Source organism: Suricata suricatta, chromosome 14 (assembly GCF_006229205.1).
Source record: "Suricata suricatta isolate VVHF042 chromosome 14, meerkat_22Aug2017_6uvM2_HiC, whole genome shotgun sequence".
Lineage (NCBI taxonomy): Eukaryota > Metazoa > Chordata > Mammalia > Carnivora > Herpestidae > Suricata > Suricata suricatta.
In genome coordinates this window covers 52,517,155-52,534,484 of record NC_043713.1, presented here as the reverse complement: position 1 = coordinate 52,534,484, position 17,330 = coordinate 52,517,155, and the positions used below count along the sequence as shown (strand labels likewise).

The 17,330-nt window shown below is 37.9% G+C and overlaps 1 protein-coding gene across 4 annotated transcripts in view; it reads left to right on the top strand.

Annotated features, from left to right (window-relative positions):
• Window positions 1-17,330, top strand: part of DLGAP1 (DLG associated protein 1) — an 868,306-nt gene that overhangs the window by 291,171 nt on the left and 559,805 nt on the right. For all 4 annotated transcript variants that reach the window (XM_029921991.1, XM_029921989.1, XM_029921990.1 and 1 more), the window contains exon 3: window positions 2,477-2,582. The gene's annotated coding sequence lies outside the window, so the exon portion shown is untranslated. The remainder of the gene's footprint in view (window positions 1-2,476; window positions 2,583-17,330) is intronic.

The window sequence follows — 17,330 nt, the reverse complement described above, 5'->3', positions numbered from 1 at the left end:
TAGGCATCTCAAATAAACTTTAAAAGTTGATGACTGTAGGAGCACCTGGGTGGCTCAGTCTGTTGAGCGTCCATCTTCAACTCAGGTCATGATCTCAGGTTCATGAGTTCAACCTCCTTATAGGGCCTACTGCTGTCAGCACAGAGACCACTTTGGATTCCCTATCTCCCTCATTCTCTGATCCTCCTCTGCTCACGCTCTCTCACTCAAAACTAAATAGGCATTAAAAAAATAAATAGATGAACCATTCAGTGGAACAGTGGAACGCACACTACTGAATACAGCAGCTTAAGTTCAAATTCCTATTTCGGTTTTTTGTTGATTTGTTTCTCTGTTTGGTTTTACTTTTGCTCTTGTTCTTAGATGTAGGGGCTCCATATTGGTTACTCGGTGATAGGAAAGAACAAATAGAAAAACAAAAGAAGAACCCTTGGAGTAAAGGAAAACCAGAAAAGAAAAAGAATAAGAAAAGGAGATGTCAGAGAATCCAGAATTCTGCATTCTAACTTCACCTCTGTTACCAAAGACTAAGTGTCTGGGGCAAGTCATTCCCTGGCCTCAGTTTTCTTGTCTGTATAATAAGGAGACTAGGCAAGAAAGAATCAGTTGGTTTCTAAAACCTGCATGACCATGAGAATGAGCTGGAGTCCCAGTTCAGAATGCAGAATACCCTGACTCTACTCATGAATATTCTGATTTAATAGGTCTTGCATGACCTTCTGTAATTGGTATTTTTCTGCAGCTTTCCAAATGATTTTGATGATCAACCATAGTTGGGAACCACTATGGCATTTGACTAGATGGCATTTGAGACACTTCCCCCAGTGTTTGCAATATTTGTTGACATTAATATTATCTAACTTAGAAAATATTCCAATTGCAATAAAATTGATTTCTTATTGTTTATCTGGGTATGTTTTTAAGAAATTGCATAATCTTTACGTTGCATTTCTGTAGAAAGTTAAGAATACCTAGTACAAAACAGATGCCAAATAAATAACACAAATGAATAATGGTCAGTTCTCTGTTTTAAAATATTAACATATTTTGTTATCTCTTTGAGAAATCTACTTCTCATACAGGTAGGGAAAAAATTTCAGAGTTCATTTGGTTACTGGAATCTTAAAAATACTGAGTAGAATAATCCTGTATAAACCCGGACTCACAATTATACCTGAAAGCTACTAACAATATCATTTTTGTCTTTTATAATATGGATAAATGAAATACATAGATAAATATATTCCCAACGTGTATTATGTGCTAGGAAAATACACAATATTGTTGTGCTATTGTAGGTCTTGCATTTTCCCACCCATACCATCTTACTCTTCACCTCTCCACTTTGCCAGTTTCAAAACAGTGCTCAGACAAGTTCTGCAAAGATTTATGTTACCCCTGATCTTTCTGAATGCCACGGTTCTTTTTGGAAACAAGTAGTGTTATAAGTGTCTAAAGGGGTTGAAGTTGAAGGCAATGATTCTGGAATGTCATTCTGCCTTTGTGACTATTAGCTGAATAAAATTGGGCAAAATACATCACCTTTTCTGGCCTCTGATTCCTCTTCTGTGAAATGAATTCCATATTCATTCAGGCACTGTAATTCCTATAATTAGAACGTAAAAAAAATTATTCACACCAGTGTTCTTAATTCTGAATGTCACCTTACCTGTGGTTAATATTTAGATTTGTTATTTTTCTCATTCCCTACAGAGACTCTTTTCATATGCTACCTAGGGCCACCAAATTATATTGCTTAAGCAGAATTCTGTTGACACCTACACTTTCCAACACCAGATCATTTTTGTGTGTGATACAAGTCCTTTTCTATGTGAACTTTCAAAAAAGAACAATCACAGCTCAGCCTAGAGCATGTGATATGATTGGAGAAGTTACCTCTCCCATAACTCTAGGCCTAGTTATAATTCCATTTTGTCCCTTTCTTCAGAATGCATCACTAATTAGGGGTGATGGTTTGGTTTGAGCATCGGCAAGCCTGTAGCCGTGTGCCTGGGAAGATTATGCCATGATTTGTGTCTTCCTGTGATGTCAGGAGACCCACCCTGCGAAGAATGATACTTTTTAGCTCTTTGTTTCCAATGATAATAAAACAAATAATGCACAGGAAAAAATAGTTTTGTGTGTATAGTGTATCTTACAAAATCAAAAGCTCAATTCATGTATTTTGTTGCTTTTTAAAGAAGATAAAAATGTTACTAGAAAAGTAGATTATAGACTCTCAAACCTATTTATTGTGGTGATATTATTTTAAAAAATTTTTGTGGTGGATATCTGGAAAGCATAAAAATACAAAGTAGAACATCATGCAAAAGCATGGGCTTGTAAATTTTCTATGGAACTCTCTTCTCACATCATTGAATTTAATGCTTGTCAGAGTAGTTTTTAAGAGATCTTCAGAATCTTTTTGTTTCAGTCTAGTTATTGTATCTAATTATTGTGTTTTGTTATGTTTCAGAACAGCTGAGCATTACATACCAAGAGTGACATCAAGTTAAAAAAACTGCAAAGTTTGGATCTCTTCCTGCCTTAGAAGCAAGAAAATGGAAAACTGATAATCAAAGGTAAAAATGTGTTCTTTTTCCTTACATAACACAAGTCCACAGCTTCTTTTCCAGCTTTTTTACACAAAACAATATCCTTTATTTTGCTAATATGGTATATTTGAACATAAATATTATACGCCTGTAATTCCAGACGTATTAAGAGTTTAGTCTATGATTTTTAAGTCCCTGGTTGATTGTACAGAATCTGGACGAGGTGCATTTTATGTGTTTAGTATTCATTCCTGTTGTTAATCCAGAAGGGCACACAGATGAGGCCAATGTCATTTTCCTGACAGTAGGTCAATACTGTACTTTAGGCCAAGCAGGGGATGGTGAAGTTAGATGGCATAGTATCAACCTTTAAGTTTTCTTAGCCTGTTGTCCAGGTTTGGACTTATCAGTACAATGTGTTCAATGTGATCTACATGCTCTAAGGGAGGCAACAGAAACACTTGAGGTAAGGCTATGATCTCCACTCTCTTCCTTTCATTTTGGAGTCTTGAGAAGGTAAAAAGGAAAGGTCTTAATGATGCACAAATCTGAAATACCGCATATACGGCATCTGATCAGAAGGGGGTTAATACTGCTGAATGTATTAATAAGCCGTCTTCTCTTGGGGCTTGCCTGCTTGAGACAATGATTTGGGCATGGTGATTAAATGGGGAGTTCACCCCAAGGGTGGCAGTTAGAGATCAGGGAGCATCAACTGGGGAAGAAGCAAAGGCCAAAATAGGGGGGAAGAGACACGTGGACTGCAGGAGCATGATTTTCTGGGACCAATGGGCATGCATGAGACCTCACAGAATTTCTGCCTGGAGCACGTGTGGCAAGAGTTTTATCCACTGCCTTCCCCCATTGGTTGTGGATTGCTCCCAGGGGCACTGATTTTTCCCTTCAATGCTGGGCTATGCTGGAAGCCACTCTGGTCCCTTGAGGTAGGCATTATAAAGGTGAGAAGAGCCCGGGTTGGCACAAAATCATCTGTCTGTAGAGCTGGGGCTGAAATCAGAGATGGACCAAAGGGCGTGATGTGGGGAACTAGAGGCATCTAGTATGCTTCCTTTGACTTTATTTGAATCATAAAATAAGTCACATATTCCTTCTAAATGAACTATATCCAGGAAGAAAATAATTTGTGTTTTAAAGACATTGAAAAGTTATATCCAAGTGTCATAGAACCAGAGTGAACTCTTTCAAAACTAACTTCTTTCTTCATCAATAAATTTTCTGTGTTCAGAGTGAGAGGTACGTTGGAGACCTTACATAATAAGATTTGAAGTACGACCCAAATGTTGGAATAGTTCAAGATAATAGCATTTTCTTATATCTGCACTTACTATTCACTGTAGATAGTGTTATGTACAAGAAGGTGTCTGGATACACAAAAATACAGTTAATGCCTTCCCTGTTTGGAAACAACCTAGTTAGCATTGTTATCATTTGTGCAAAAAGTGTGACTTAAATTATGCATGTCTGAGCAGAATGTTACAAAGATAGTCAGCTGGCAAAATATATTTAACACATTAAAGTGAATCAGAGTTTTTGACAGATTTAAGTAATGTCAGGTGAAGGCTTCAGTTGTGTTGTGATCCAGTCGATTCTATGTTCAGAAAAGCAGTGTAGTTGGTGAAATCTCTAAGGAGTTATGTAAATAAACAGCAGCACACATTTAAATTGATGTGTATTAGCAGGCAAATTCCTAATGAAGGAGATGAACTATGGGAGAAGAGGAGAACGAGCAGCAGAGATTCTTAGGGCAGGGGAACTAGAGAAGTAGTGGCAGATGGCAAGGCAGAAATACCAAAGGGTAGACAGAATCAGTCTATGGGATAACGAGAACCCCGTAGCAAGGGAGAGAGATCTCTTAGAAAGAACTGCATCCTGAGCCCAAGAAGACAAGCTGAGTGAATGGTGCCAGTTAATATTTGAGCTGACAAATTTATAAATTATCAAAGATTAAGTTACTTTGTCTTCCCTCCTGAACAATGCAATCACCTCTCTTTGGTCTCCTTGGGCTCTAAAGTCTTCTCAATAAAAACTCTGATCATGTTTGTGCTTTGCTCAGAAAATAGTCTGATTTACCAATCCATCATTTCCCAAACTTTTTAACCAAACCCATAAAACCCGCCGTTCTGAGTTTTCATACTGACTTCTTATTCCTTGGCTTCTTTCACCAGTGGTCTAGACCATTGTCTAATAATGCAAATTCTGTAATTTATCAAGTCTTCTGAGTGATCGTGATGCATTTGGGCTCTCAAACATAGATTGGTCTGAGATGAGGCACAAGAATATGCATTTCTAACAGCTTCCCAGGTGATGCTGTCCGTCCAGAGACCTCGCTTTGTGAACCACTCTGTAAAACAAACAATCCAGGCTGGCACTGCAATTCAGTTGCACTGCAATTCAAGACATTGCAATTCAATACACTGTAGTTTAAGTCAAAGACTGATTGTAGTAAAATGGCTCACTTGGCAACATCACCATTGTGGGAAGTGGTACTTGTTTAAGAACACAGTCTGAGTCTTCTAGTCCAATATCCTTTTACTATCACAAAATTCCCAAGAATAAGCTTTGTGATACATTTTAATTTCCCCTACTAGGTTACAGACTTTGTAGACCTAAATATTTGGTGGATGGATGGATAGAAGGATGGATGGAAAGGACAGATGGGTAGGTTGGAGAGCCAAGAGTAGTTTCAGCCAGAAACCTAATTCCTGGCAAAGGAATTGCTCTGGAATATGCCATTAGGGATAGACTAATGTTCCTCACATGAAAACCTTACTGTAGAAGACCATCCTCAGTATATAAGATACTTAAGTAGGTGGGATTAACTCCATATATTCAGAACCCAAGGGTCTGGCATCAATCATATTGTTCTCCTTAATAAGCAGAGACTTTCACAAAATACTTTTTTGCTATCTGACTGAGTAAAACAGAGGGCAAATGTCATTTATATCAAGGAAAATTGTACATTTTACTTGTAAAAAAACCACTGGCTGTGTGAAACCAGGAAATCACATCTTTTTAATAAATTTCTTTGCAAATGCCTCTTCCTTGAGTTTAAATTTTGCAGCTGCAGCATAATTTGAGTGTTGATTCACATGTAGGACAATTGTGCTTTCTGGGTTTTGCTTTCGTGCATTCAAATGTGTTCATGTATTCATGTTGCACATTTTCTCTCTGCATCTTTTATCTGCATACATCATCCCATGATTGGCTTGGTAAATTTATCCTACTTTTCTTGCTAAAATAACTGTTCCTGCTGTCTGTTTTCTGCCTACTCTTTAATTTATTCCAGAAATTGGGCTCAGTGCCTACATTTAGAGCTCAGTGTGAAATGCATTCTGTATGTTTTTAAATCAAGTTCCCACATATTTTTTCTTGTTATGTGACCTATACTGATGTCAGCTTTGAAATGACCCTTGAAAAAGCCTGTGAGGATGATGTAGTAGCATAAATAAGAACAACAGATGATGACATGCATCTTGAACATTTATTTTTGAGGATTTCGTAATTTACTTTAAGAATAGAAAATTCAAAATTTTATGGCATTGCAATGGCATGCCTAACGTTAATCTTAAAGGTAAAGTCGTAGTTTCAACTTTGTTATTACTTTGGTATATGTCCTTGACTGACTCTTTAGGCCTCAATTATGCTTCCATTATAAAAAGAAAGATTTAGGATCACCACCCCTGGGATTCATTCCAGTGTTTGATCTTGCAATGTCAGGATGCAGTTCATATGAAATGCTGCTTAAAATCAGGTACGAAAGTACAAATGAGTCATTCAATCAACTAATAGCACATATTTGACAGTGACGTTGAAGGAGCAGAGCTTTGAATACAGAAAGACCTGAGTTCAAAACCTAATAACTCTGGGACTTATTACCAAGATGAGCTCTATGTACCTTTGCATTTTCATCTGTGAAATGGAGGCAGAGTTAGTAGTATCTGAAAGTTGCTTTCAAGATTAGACATATCAAAAAATACCAGCACATATCCTGAATGTGCATTGCTCTGAAGATCTGTGCAGGTCTCTAAACCGGCCAGACCCCCAAACCATGGATTTGGAGGTTAACGAAAGATTACATTCTTCTTCTCCAATATAATTCTGCCAGACTAAGGAATTTTTATTTGTGACTCTGAAAAATGAACACAACTTGGAAAATGTATGCATAATTTAGGCCACTGAGACCAGAAATACTAATGGGAAAATTCAATATAGTTTTTTTCTAGATCGGGTACCTGCTTCTATACATTGCCAATGATTATACACAGTGAACAAGCCCCTTGTTCTCAAGAGTGACTCTTTCAGGGTCAAAGCATGAACTTTGTGCAAGTTCGATTATGTCTCCTGTCTCATTATCTAGCCAGGCTTTGGGCAGAAATGAAAATAAAGATCCTTCAAGGATACAAGTGTGTTCTTTCAAAGGGGCATATACACCCTGATATTTATAAAGGTGCTATCAATAATTGCCAAAATATGGAAAGAGCCCAAATGTCCATTGATAGATGACTGGATAAAGAAGATGTGGTATTAATATATACAATAGAATATTACTTGGTGGTCAGAAAGAATGACCTCTTCCCATTTGCAACAATGTGGATGGAATAGAGTGTATTATGCTAAGCAAAATTAGAGAAAGACAAATGTCATATGACTTTATTCATATGGGGAATTAAAGATACAAAACAGATGAACATAAGGGAAGGAAAGCAAAAATAATATAAAAACAGGATGGGGGACAAAACATAAGAGACTCTTAAATATAAAGAACAAACTAAGGGTTACTGGAGGGGTTGTGGGTGGGGGCAGATGGGCTAAATGGGCAAAGGGCATTACGGAGGACACTTGTTGGGATTAGCACTGGGTGTTATATGTAGGGGATGAATCACTAGACTCTACTCCTGAAATCAGTATTGCACTATATGTTAACTAACGTGGATGTAAATTTAAAAAATAATTCTGAGAAAAAGAGATTGATTGCTAAAATACCCAGCCACAATCCTTGTATGTTTGTAATATCATACAGAATTAAAATTCAAGAACTATGAAAAAAAAATGAAGATCCTTCAAGACCTAGGTTTAACTTGAATAAATGTTCACACACTTTTGATTTACATCTGACTCCAGTAAATTAAAAGGTATTCTCTTTTTGTATTTTTCTTTCTTGTCCTATAAAAGGATTTTTATAGCCTATTTGCCTGATGCAGCCTTTTACCCAGAGGCAAAAGAAATCAAATTTTGATCAATGGATGATTCATTTACTATAGGACTCATGCAAATATTAAATATTTTCTGGTTCTTTTTTAAGTGTTTTTGAAGTTGAATTGTCATTTTGATATTGATGAATCTCAGTGGATGCTCAGCAGTAATTCAGCTCTGCCTACTTATAGGAGTAGATCAATAAAGTTTCGGTAGAATATTTTATCAATCTTAGCAGAAGACCTAAACTTATTGTTTTTTTCTCTGTTTTAATATTCTGTCATTTCCATGCAAGCTAATACATTTTGAGATAAATAATACTTTTTACTTTTGTATACTTATGTCAGAAATAATTTAAGAACTAAGAACTAACTAGTGCTATTTGAGGATCTTGATTATTTCAGACATCTGTGAGATAACAAAAATCTAATTGTGGAATGTTGTGTTTATTTGCCCTGTCTTAGAAACATATCACAGTCAAGATGAAAGTCATCACACTGATGAGGCTGTTTCAAGCCCTAGGAGAGAGGGAGAGAGGGAGGAGACAGGGGAGAGGGGGAGAAGAGGAGAGCTAGGGAGGAAGGAAGGGGGCGGGCAGGAGAGAGAGACACAAAGTAGGTAGCAGTGGTTGTGATGGTGGTGATACTGTTTACTTAGACACTCACAGTAGCATAATTATGTGTGACTATAACTAGTTATTTAATATATTTTATGTATTTAATACTAATATATAAATATATGATATTGTTAATAATTATTATAATTAATATATTTCTGTATAAACCAATTATTACTGAAGGCATTTTAATGAAGTGACCTATTAAGTGCTCTATGAATGAAACACAAAAATACTTTGCTGTGTGATAGAATGACTTCTTTGTAAGTAGAGTGTAACAGAGTTTTCACAATTCATATATTTTAGTATTTTTTGACACTGTAAGAAAACCCAGAGAAAATATTTACTATGTAGTAAAATAATACAGCTTGACAGGAATTACTTTAAAAGAAAAAGAAAAAGAAGAAAGGCACGTTGGCTGAGTTTGATTATTGTGTTAACATTATGTGCTAGAAATTTTCCCCTTAAATATCTGATTTATTTAATAGCTAAATTTAGGGAAAGGATAATATCATTTGAAACAACCACCATTAACACTGGGATACTTTTATCCTCCTATACAATCTGGGAATTTAACTCAAATAAGGTACAAATCTGAGAAAATAATCCTGATGGTGATATATACTGCCTATCTCTCTAGCTATTCCAATATTTGAGGCCATTCTTGGTATTTCTTTATGATTAAAAACGTAATAGAGAACATATATTAAATACTTAGGTATGTGTCAGTGGAGGGGAGGCATAATTTCATCTCATCCCTCTGAGGGTCTTCAACTGGATCTGAGAATTAAATTGACCAAAAAATGGACTACTGGGAGAAAAGCACTCAAATTTATTTAATATAAGTTTAATGTGACATGGAGTCTTCATAAGGAAATGAAAAGCCAAAAAAGTGGCAAGACTTCAGTGCTTTTATAGTAGGCTGAACAGAGAGAGGCTATTGTGGAAACATAACTAAAACACATGGGGAGGTAAAAGGAAGATAAGAAGCACTTAAACAGGATCTTCTGTTTGGACAGAATTCTTTCTGCCCCCAGTCCCTACTTTGGTGATAAGAATGTTTCTCTTGGTAAAGGAAAGACATCTTTTACGAGTTTCATCTTGTGCTTTTAGGACGCAAAGAGGTCAGAATGCAGAATGCTCTCCTTGTACCTGTTTTCCAAGTGCCTTTGGCTCAAAGTGATCCTTATGCCAAGGTGGCATGCGTAAGAGCAGCATATCCTGCCCCCCTTCACCAGGCATTATTTTAAGCACTTGACCTGTGTCACCTCACTTAATCCTTAAGTACAACTCTCTGTGAAAATGTTATGCAGCCATAGGAAGAAATCAACAAATCCACCACCATAGTAACTGCTTTCAGGCTGTTTTTCTTGATGACAGATGAAGCTCACAGAAGATTGACCAAAGACCCTGTGGTGTTCACATGTGTTCTCTGTCATGTAGCAGATATGAACGCCACACTAAGTCTCATTTTGTGGTCATATATAGGATTCTTCATTTAACAGTGGGAGAATACTAGCTCTTCCCAATTGAATGTATAAGATTTTAAAATTATGTACTAAGCCATAAAGCAAATCTAAAATGGACTTTCCATTTCACAGGTGAAGCAACTGAGATCTAGAGAAACTAAATAGCAGGGAGAGCACAGAGCCAGCCTGCCATCGGAGTCACTCAGCTTGTGCGTTCTCTGTCCACACTGGTTGTCACGCAGGTGGAAGGAAAGAGCTGATCTTCAGGAGATAATTTAATATGTTAGGAGAGGAGAGGTAGACAGTAAAGCCAATTCATTATGTAATGGTTTGAAGCAAGGATGTTGACAGTTTGAGATTAACCAATTAGAGCGTTATGCCACCTATGAAGCTAGACTTACAAGAAAACAATCCAAACCGTACATTAAAAGTGGATTTAAACAGTTGCTAAATGTTCAGATAGCAAAAGCAAAGGAAAAATGACACAATTTGAATTACTACCTGAAATTAAATTTTTCATAACTCAGACCTGAATTACTGATCATGTTTAGGGCCTGTGTATTATATGTAAGGACATACATTGGTTTCCTCATGGTCACATCAAACCTATTACAAACTCATTTCATTACCTGCCCCCTTCTCTGCACGGCACAGATTCCAAGACCCACAGTGGATGCACAAACCACCGATGGTACTGAATCCTACATACACTATGTCTTTTCCTAAACATACATACCTATGATAGAGTTTAATTTATAAATTAGGCACAGTAAGAGATGAACAGCAGTAGCTAATAATAAAATAGAGCAAGAATAACAACATGGCATAATAAAAGTGATGTGAATGGGTCCCCCTCTGAGTGTACTGTACTCACCCCTCTTCTCATGCTGCTGGGAGATGATGCAATGCCCATGTGATGCGCTGAACGACCACAGGCAATCGGGCATGCCATTAGGCTACTATTGACCTTCTGATGTAGGGCAGAAGGAAGATCATCTGCTTGTAGACCACAGTTGACCATGGGTAACTGAAGCCAGGGAAAGCGAAACTGTGGATAAAGGGGACTCCTCTATTTCCAAAACTGAACTCATACGCCCCCTCCCATCTGCTCCTCCCTCCCCTGCTGTTCTCTGTCCCCATCTATGTCGCCGCTACCCACATGCCCGCCCGGCTGCTTAACTTAGAAACCCAGGAGTCATCTATGAAATCTCTTTGCTTACCCCCCACCCCCACCCCCTGCGCCTTTGGTAAATTTGAATGAAATCTGTTGAATGAAATTCCATGTTCTCCATCTAATAGTTCAATGCCCAAGTAGTCATAGGGTTACAGTCAGAGAGAAGGTAGAGATGAGACTTCATGCTGTTCTGATGGCTTCTCGCGTGTTTTGGTTTCTGCCCACGCTACTCAGTTCTCCTGTCTGGTTTGTTTTGGGGCTTGGGATTTTTGGGGGGAATTTTTTGGATTTTATTGTTAGTGGTGATGTTGCTGTTGAGGGTAAATACATTCATAGAACTTCTACCACCGAGCAGCAGAGATGTTTTCTCCTTTCCATGAAGTATCATGTATGTTGACAAATACAGTGCATTGCCTTTGGCACACACACACTTTCAGCGATATTGTCCCCTTTAATTATGTCCCCTGGGGGAAAATCTGTTTCCCGGCAAGGCAGCCTTCCTAATCAAAGACTTCCTGGGTCTTAAGTAATAAGAAACTCAAATGTTTCAAACAAACTTATTCTGAGGCTTAATTGGGCTTGTATTTTTATCTCCTTTGGGGATCAAGAAACTCTAAATGTTACATATTTAGAAACTATTCCATGAGGGACACAAGGAAGGTTTCATGCATTTTTATCCTTTTTTATTAAAGAAAGTTACTGGTAAATAATGTATGTGTTGGTATTAAAAGCTTGAATAATTTATCTCTTCCTTGACTTTTAAATTACTGATTTCCAGATAATTGTATTATCATTATTTTTCATTTGAAAGTGTTTCTAGGCAGGAAGAATTTTGCATTGTTAGAATATGAAGAAAGAAGCCCTAGGTAGGTAAACTGGAGGTGAGAGTTCCAATAGGATTTCAACGGTAAGTTGAAACCTTCCCCCCACCGCAGCCAACCAACCTTCCGCCTCAGGGAGAAAGTTAACCCAAAAAGAGAATTATGGACTAAACTTCAGGGAAGGCCCTCATTCAGTGGGCAGGAGAGGAAGAAGGAATTAAGGAATTAGCTTGAAAGTTCAAAGAAAACCAGAGCTGAGGAATAGTTAAATGATTAAAAACAGATTTGATTCAAGACTGCTGCGGTAGGAAAAAGAGACCCCAGTAGAGAACTAAAGGTAATTATAAAAATTTTTTTAATGCTTATTTATTTTTAAGAGACAGAGACAGAGCATAAGAGGGGGAGGGGCAGAGAGAGAGAGAGAGACAGACAGAGAGAGAGAGAGAGAGAGAGAGAGAGAGAGAGAGAGAGAGAGAGAAAATCCAAAGCAGGCTCCAGGCTCTGAGCTGTCGGCACAAAGCCTGACGCATGACTTGAACCAACAGACTGTGAGATAATGACCTGAGCCAAAGTCGGACACTTAACTGATTGAGCCACCCAGGTGCCCTGCCCAGTAGAGAACTAAGTTCAATTCCAAATATACCACAGACAGGTAGGGATTTCTAGACGAAATGTGTAGTAGGGGTCAAAGGATGGAAATGACTAAGGGGAAATTTCAAGTGTTAGAGAAGATTCTGGTTAGTTAGACCTAACAGGATTTTTGTTAAAGGTAGACCACAGTGATCAATACCAAGGGTGGAGAGTGAAAAATTTAATCAGATATTGAGAGGGTGACCAGGTACAGAGGGTGGAAGGTTCTCTGTAAACTGATTTAAGACTCTGGCTGCAACTAGACAATAAGCCCGATAAGGACAAACACTGAGCCTGAGGTAGAGTCACAGAGGACCTGAGAAATGTTAAAGAGACCGTCTTTGTCACAGAATGTATACATAGCCAGAACAGAGATGGCTTTTGTCATGAAGGCTGAAAAGAAAGTTCCAGGATTCAGACTAGTGCATTTAATTAATAAAGTCATATCATGATCTTAAATTCAGCAATTCCTTTCATATATGACATCTATTTAATAAGTTTTTACGATTATAATTTGTGAAATTATAAATTCAGTCGTCCCCATCTCACTTAGCTGATATCTCCATCTTTTAAAAATAGGACCAACATTACCCCAATGTCAAGATCTTAGTGTCATCTTTGTCATCTTCCTTCATCCCATTCCGGCTGCTGTAGCCCCTCCCCCGTTCTGGTGGTTTTTTCCTGGTGCTTTCCAATCCTTCCCTTCCCAGCATCCTCTTCACCACCCTGGTCAGGCTCTCCCTGCCTCAGCCCCCAGTGGCTGCAGTAGCACTGCTGCCAATGTTTGCGCCTCACACTAACCTTGCTCTCTAATTCCATCTCACAAGCTGTGCTTAGATTAACCTCCCTAAAATACCATCTCTGGCATATTTTTAATAATTAGTATTTGTTGAGTCTTTATGGACCAGACTCTATGCTAAGTGTGCTATTTCTTTTAATTCCTGTAATCAGTTTTAAGCAGTAGGTTTTATTATTTCTACTTAGCGAATGAGAAAATTAATCTCTAGAGAGTGTGCATAACTCACCTAAGGTCATGGCAATTAAGCAGAAAATCTGACTCCAAAACCTGAGCCCTTAATCATTGTTGCATAGAACCTTGTGTGGCCACGCGTAAAAGGAGAGCTGGTGAGTCCAGGAGATAGAGGAGATACAAACAGGTGAGCTACTGACTGGGAAAGATCCCCTTGGTCTCAGCCAATGGACAAAAGCGTATTCAAGGTTTTTAAGCAGGGGATAGGGAGACACATGATTCAGTGGGGAGTGGATTGGAGTGATTCCGATCTGGGGAGCGGATCTCTGGCTGTCAGGAGCCCTGGCTTCAGAGCCCTGTTGTCCTCCCTGCATGGGATCTTCTTACTGAAGTTCTCTGCTTCACAAATCTTCCAGACTGCCCTCCAAGGTCACCTTCCTGGAGGGGGAGTATGTCCCTCCTCCAAACTCCTCTAGCCTCTACCCAATGCGAGTAGAGTGCCAGGAGCCTGTCATGTTGCAGACTGGTGTGCAGTGGTCACATTTGATCCTCGCAATCTGCTTAAGATGTTTTTACCTCGATTTCAAAGATAAGGAAAATAAGGCTCATGGATTTCATATGCTTTCCCTTCCTAGGTTGCATCTGCATCATCTTTGTGTTACCAATGCTTGGTACCTAGCAAATATTCAACAGATGTGTAAGGAGTACTTCAATTACCTTTATCTCTTTATATATTTTATTTTATTAAAACTCTTTAAAATTTTTAGGTAACAGAATTCTCCTTCCCATGTTTTTGTTCTCTTCACAATACCTATCAAAGCGCAGTATGCAGAGCAAATAAAAATACTTCACTTATTTACTGTAATAGATCTTCATTTTACATTTTATTTGCAATGCACCACATTTTAGAGCAGGGTTTTAAGTGAGTTCTCTTTTGCCAGAAATTAGTATAATGCCAGGTTCTCTTAGAAGGCCCTTTCTGCCTAGAACTAAATAATGTTTATATGCTAAGTAACTATTGTGCCTGGTAGAATGAAAATAGAGATGGAAGTATTACCAATTCTTATCAAAACTTGACACATAATGGGCCCTATGCCATTCACTTTACATATAATATATCATTTTATTCTCATAATAACCAATGGAGTTGGTATTATTTTTCTTTATCTTAGAGAGAGAGAGAGAGTGAGAGAGAGGGAGGGAGGGAGGGCAGGAAAAAAGAGAGGGAGACACAGAATTCGAAGCAGGCTCCACGCTCCCAACTGTCAGCAGGGCTTGAATTCATGGACCATGAAATCATAACCTGAGCTGAAGTCAGACACTTAACCAACTGAGCCACCCACCCCAAGTCTTATTTTTATCCTCACTTTATCAGTGAGGCACAGAGAGTTAATTTCTCCACGGTCACACAGCTAGTAAGTGGCAGACTGGAATTTGAACCCAGGAACCATGGCTCAGAGTCTATATTCATTCACTCAATAAGTATATTTATACCCAAGTATACAACAGTATTGATTTTAGGTTCTAATAGATGGTCAGTGAGTGCGTACTTGATTGTATGGGGTCTAGGCAAGGGCATTCACTGACTCATGGGTAAAAGAATTATTTTTTAGGGGTGGATGACTCATTTCAATGAAAAAATTATTTGTCTAAAGCATCCATTTTTAGTTTTCACATTTTACATGCTGTACCAATTCATCCTCAATTAAAAGAAAGCAATTGAAAAGTGACTAGGAAATAGTCAATTATTGTTCGAGCTGCCAAGCTTCAGGAATTAGCATCCCAGAATTTGCAAAAATGTTAAGCCAGGAAAAAGAAGTCATAAAACTGCTTTTGAAACTCTGTCAGATATTGGTAATTGTATTATAATTTAAATTTTGGAATTGTAGAATTTTAGAGTTGGATGGGAACTTTGAGATCATCTATGCCAACTTGCTACTTAATGCCAGAAGTGTTCACACACATTTGAGAAAGAAGACATTTGATAAATGTTCCTCTAACATTTGTATAGAGTTGATGGAAGCCGTGCATGGAATTTTTACTCTATTATATAACTTTGTGCCTTTGGCTATTAAAATATTACAATATTTAGCCAATCCAGGCCAGCATGGGCTCTTATCACTTTTTCCTCGTTCCCATGCCTACATCTGGCCCTTTGAGAAAAAAACTTGCCAACCTCTGGTCTCATGTTCCAGCTCTTTATGTTTTATTTTCAAATATTATTTCTCATTTCATCCATCATGTGGAATCAAATGATTGGCAGAGTAAACAACATAAACACAAAGAGCCTACACATGGCTTGGCTTTCTTTCCATTATGTCTCATGAGTAATTGTTCTTTCTTCCTCCCTCTCCTACTTCCACCCACTTTCCCCCCTCCCATCTGCCTCTCTCTCACACACACACTTTATTCCTGAAGCTAATAAACTGGGCACAATAATGGTCTTTCTTTTTGGTGACATTCAGTCTGAATGTCATCAGTTGCCCTAGGATACAAATGATATTGTCTCATAATGCATTTCTAAAAAGGCATGATAATGCTGTTTATGATCATTTAAAGATAGAATTTATTGGTATCACATGTGTATACGACTATGATGTTTTTAATAGAATGAGGTGTGAGTAGTTGCTTTTTCAGTTAATCCTTTTTTATGTGGCCCTGACCTTTTGCTGTCCTTTTTCATGATCCCTCCCCCTGGCTACCTCCTCAGCAACTTCATCAATCAATAGGTTTTGCAAAAGGCAACCTTCTCATTACTACTTCTGCTTACCCTCCGGTCTTTTTCCTGCTTTGAGTCTTCCTTGAGGTCTTTGTTAAGATGGTATCTCAGAGTAGCCTTCCCTGACACCCTTTAATGCCTACCTGAGCACTTTTTGTAACATTCATGACGCTCATCCCAATTTGCAGTTTTCCCATGGTCTACATTTGGGTTATGTGTGTACACGTGTGTTGGCGTATGTGTCCATGTCTGTAGGGTGGTACTAGCCTCCTCTACTGGAATGTAAACTTCACAAGGTCAAGGTCAAGGACTGGATCTGTCTTGCTCACCACTGTTTTTATAGTTTCTAATATAATAAATCCTTCATAAATAAATAGCAAATAAATGAATGTCCTGAAATTATAAGTGTCACAATGGTCAGAAATACTAATGCACATCCAAATTTCATTGGGATTTTTACTCAATTTCGCTTATGCCATTTTTTTGCATTTGTTTACTAGTAGTTTACTTATCACTAAATAGTCATTACTCCAGGTGCTGTGTACATATATCCTCTTTCTTCTTCACTAATGGTGATGTGGATGTATTTGTGTCAATGATGCCTCTGGAATCAGAAAATTTGGGAAATAGGAAAGAGTCATCTGTCTATATAACTGAAAACAACTTTTTTAGATTATATAGAACTTCAAGAACAGCCTGAAAAACCAACAGGAAGGGAAGGTATTTAATGTTTTGGTAATTAAATTGACTCTCATAGTTTATATCACAGTGTTCAAGAAGGTTTGCCTATGACAGAAAGGCAGTCAAATGACTGTGTGATTAAGCTTTTCTAAGAAATTATGGTGACACATCAGTTTAGCATACTCTGGACAGTGCCTAGAATGTCCTGTTCAGATATGTAATAAATAGTTGAGGATAGTACCGATTATGCTGTATCACTAATTGTTGGAAATAATTGTTTACCTGGCAGTTAAAGCTCTTAGAAACATTATTTTACTGATTCTTATAACACCCCTTACTATCACTATTTCAGAAAGAGGAGGTTATTTGCCTTAGGCTTCATACCTGTTTATGGAATTGCTATAGAATGAGGCCCATATTCCTAATGGTGCTAAGAAAGCCTTTGCCAAAGTCTGCATTGGGTGAATGGGTCAAAGGCAAT